The following is a 4,345-nucleotide window of genomic DNA, read 5'->3' as shown; positions in this document are numbered from 1 at the left end:
TGGCGGGGAGGGAGGGGAAAAATGAGCTGATATATCAAGGGCTCAAGTAGAAAGCAAATGTTTTGAGAATGATGAGGGCAACAAATGTGCAAATGTACTTGACACAAGAGATATATGTATGGATTGTGGTAAGAGTTGTACGAGCCCCCAATAAAATGATTTTTAAAAAGAGAAAATAATAATAATAATAAACAAACCCACTGCTTTTCAGTGGATTCTAACTCATAGGGAGGGACCTTGTATGAGGTTTCTGAAACTAAATTTTACAGGCGCAGACAGGTCTCTCTCTCAAGCAGCAACTGGAACTAATACATTTTGGAACTGTCCCTCCACCTTTTTTCTGATATCTAGATGTATTTTATTTTTTTCCCATTTTATTGACAGGGTAAAATTCTTATCAGGGAAAATCAATCATGTTAAAGTTTACCTTGCATTTACAATATGGAATCACCTCCTCTGTCTAGTTTCAGAATATTCCCAGCACCCACTGGAAACCGTCACCAAGCAGCTTCCCCATCTTCCCAGGTCCAGGAGACCACGCTTACCCAGTAAGCAGGGGAAGCACAGGATTACGTGTGTTTACTAACTGGTGGTGAACAATTTACCCTTTTTTTCACCACACTAAAGATTTTGCTCTAGCTAGGGCTGGAATCTGTCTTTCTCCAAGCCTCCCAGCACTTTCCTACAGAATCAAAGTCTCTTCAGATGTACCATCCCTGACTTGGATGGATTACCCAGGATGCAAGGCAAGCACAGGTTGAGCTGTGCTTATTACCGATCTGTAGGGAACATTTCACATATGTCTAACCCCGCTCAGTTTCATAAAGTTCACACATGTTGCAGCATGTACAGTACTCCATTCCTTTTCACAGTTTAATTTTATTATGTTAGCAGGTATTCAACAAAGTTTGGCATTTTAATGGTTTTTAAGTGATGTAAAATATATTTTGCACGTGAAAGGGATGCAAGGCACACCAAGGTAAACCACATTAAACAACTACAAAAAGACAACAACTTTAATACGCTGTCAACATTGTGCCACATTTAAACATCTATAAGGAGCATCGGTGATGTAGTAGTTAGCATGTGGGCTGTTAACCACGAGTTTAGCCGTCCGAAACCACCAGCTGCTCTGCAGGAGAAATATGAGGCTTTCTACTCCGGTACAGAGTTCTAGTCTTTGGAGCCGACAGGGGCAGTTCTACCCGGTCCTATGGGGTCGCTCTGAGTCAGCCTTGACTCTGAGGCAGTGAGTTTTGTTTTGCTTTTTGAAATAATCTAGGTGACAACACTTTTCACGGCAACCTAAAATTCTGTACCGTGTATCAGAAACATGCAAGCAGACACTCACTGCCCATTCATTCCAAATATTGTGTGGACACCGGTTGGATTCCAGATCTTCCCTTGGGTGTTCATGCTGGCTATAGTATCGTAGGCTTGTCATAGGAATACTATCAGAATGATCTATTTTTATTTTAAAAATTCATAAAAACATATACCAATTTGAGGTTTATATGTACAATCTAGTGACATTGATTGCCTTCTTGAAGTTGGGAAACAGTCTCACCTTCCTTATTACCATGAACTCACTGCCCCTTAAACTTTCAATCTAATCTTGGAGTTGCACTTGAGATACAGTCAATTAACACGGCCCATCTAGCTGTCATCCCTATGTGATGCATTACAAATTCTGGTACCTATGCCTGTGGCTATAATCCCAATTTTGAGGAAGTTCTGTGTTATGTTAATGGGCAGGATTAAGGTGGGAGCCTCTCCACTTTAGTAGAAGGTGCAAACCAAGTCTCTCTCTCTCTCACACACACACACACACAACACCCCTCTTTGTTTCCTGGGGGGAACAGTTTGCTGCAGGATAAAAACCACACCTCCATCAAAGCCAGTCCTCTGTATATAACAGCCTCCCCAAAGTACAGAGAGATATCTCGGGACCAGCAGAAGAAGCGGCCACCCGTGGAGCACCTTGGAAGCCTCTGTCTGAAGTGGCCGAGCCCAAGACCAGAGGCACCAGAGGCTGCAGCATGGACATCATGGGACCCAGGAAGGGAGCCAGGCTGAGACCAGAAACTGAGGCAACCAGACCTTGAGAGAACCCAGAGGAGCAGCAACAACAGAATGCTGTGTGGCAGAGCAGCAGGCTGGCTTCCTGGACCCCTGACACAGAGGCCAAGGGACCCCAGGGCTACAAGGCTGAGGACTGAAGAGAAACTTGATCACTGACTGAGGAGAGGTGTTGCTGTGGACCAATGACCCTGTCCTCACTGTTGACTGATCCTGACTGGTGGTCACCTGTTAAGTTCCCGAATGAGCCTCCTTAATCAGGAGTATAGTCTATGAGTTCTGTGTAGCCATTACAACGGATTATTGAGCCCAAGAGAAAAGTAGAGCACTGTGGGAGGAATGGTTGGTGTCAGAACAGGGCAGAGAAGGATGGACTGCGGAGGTGGAGGTATGTCTGACCTTGGCCTTGTGGCAATGGGGAAGCCAGAGGTCAGAGGTGGACCTTCCGAGTCATTTTCTCACAGTTGTCAATTTGATCCCATACAGCTAAACATCAACTCCAAAGTCAAACCTACTGCTATTAAGACAACCTTGACTCATGATTACCTATTTTTGGATAGAGTTGAACTACTCCAGGGAGTTCTTTTTCTTTTTTTCCCTCCCATAGAGTTCTTAGGACCAGACTGCCTCATCTTTCTCTCCCAGAGCAGCTAGTGGGTTTGAACCCTGAATCTTGCGGTTATCAAAACAACGCTTATCCACCATGACACCAGGGCTCCTATTTCTTAAAAAGGCATAGTGCTCAAGGTGGACCTTTTTTATTAAACTGCCACGGAGTTGACCCTGACTCATAGACCCTACAGGACCGGGTGGATCTGGCCCTGTGGGTTTCTGAGACTGTAACTCTTTATTGGGCTACAAAGCCTGGTCTTTGCTCCTAGGGAGCAGCTAGTGGTTTTAAAGTACCGACGTTGTGGTCAGCAGCTCAAAGGCGTGGTTCACTGTGCCACCAGGGCGCCTGCGTTTTTATTAGCTATAAGCTAAATTATTGTTTCGTTTTTAAAAAGGCTTCAGGGTATACTTTTGGTTTAAGATGTAAAGATCATTTGAGGGCAGATTACTTTAAGGCCGTCTTTGGTGAGGATTCACAGTAAAACCATTACTAAGGACGTCCTGCTGAGTGCTTCCCAGTTTTAGTGTGCATCCCTAACTATTGCCTCAGGGTTTTAAAGTTCCCAGAAACGGGACTTCTGCATTTAGTAGCCATACTTTAAGTCTCCGTTACCTTACAATTCGTTAAAAACTCAACAAAACAAAGAACAACCTTTTTATTGTGAATTGGATGAAGGTTTAAGAATAACTCATCCATTTTACACACGTGTAGTTAATCTCCTTGACTGCGATCTCCTCAGCGAAACATCACTTATCCCAGATCGCCTTGTTTCCATTTCTAGTCCTCCTCCTTGCCGAACCCTTCTGAAGGTTGTCCTTGGATCAATGCTAGCTTTGTGATCTCAGATGGCTGATTAGTCTACGGTGTAGGTACTTCACAGATGGGATGGGATTGTTTTCCATTCTCTGCTGGCAAGTCGATGCCAGCTCACAGCGACCCTCTGGGCCAGCCCCTGTGGGTTTCAAAGATGAAATCTTTAAGGAGTTGAAAAGTTTCTTCTTTCTCCTGGACAGTGGCTGGTGGTTTCAAATTCCTGACCTTTCGGTTAACCCATCTCCTATTCTATTACACCAGCAGGGCTCAGGTTCGTTCCCCACAGAGACCTACGATTTGCTTGAATACTGAACCAAAGGAGTGAGATTCAGTACCAGACCTGAAAGGTGACAATCGGCCCTAGTCTCCGGGCTCCCACCTGTTTCTAGTTTCTATCTGGCCTATAAGCATGGTCTTTTCTTTTTCTTTTTAAAATCATTTTGTCGGAGGATCATACAACCCTTATCACAACCTATACATACATCCATGTATCAAGCACATTTGTACATTTGTTGCCATCATCATTCTCAAAACATTTGCATTCTACTTGAGCCCTTGGTATTAGCTCCTCATTTTTCACTTCCCTCCCCACCCCGACTCCCACATGAACTGTTGCTAATTTATAAATTATTATTATTTTGTCATGTCTTACACTGTCTAACATCTCCCTTCACCCACTTTTCTGTTGTCCACCCCGCAAGGAGGGGGCTATATGGAGATCCTTGTGATTGGTTCCCCTTTCTACCTCACCTTCTCCTTACCCTCCTGGTGTCGCTACTCTCATTTTTGGTCCTGAGGGGTTTATCTGTCCTGGATTCCCTGTGTTTCCAGTTCTTTTTT

The sequence above is a fragment of the Echinops telfairi genome, unplaced genomic scaffold (assembly GCF_000313985.2).
Source record: "Echinops telfairi isolate 266 unplaced genomic scaffold, ASM31398v2 ScPeMD7_22;HRSCAF=79, whole genome shotgun sequence".
Taxonomy (NCBI): Eukaryota; Metazoa; Chordata; class Mammalia; order Afrosoricida; family Tenrecidae; genus Echinops; species Echinops telfairi.
Note: the sequence above shows the minus strand (reverse complement) of the source record.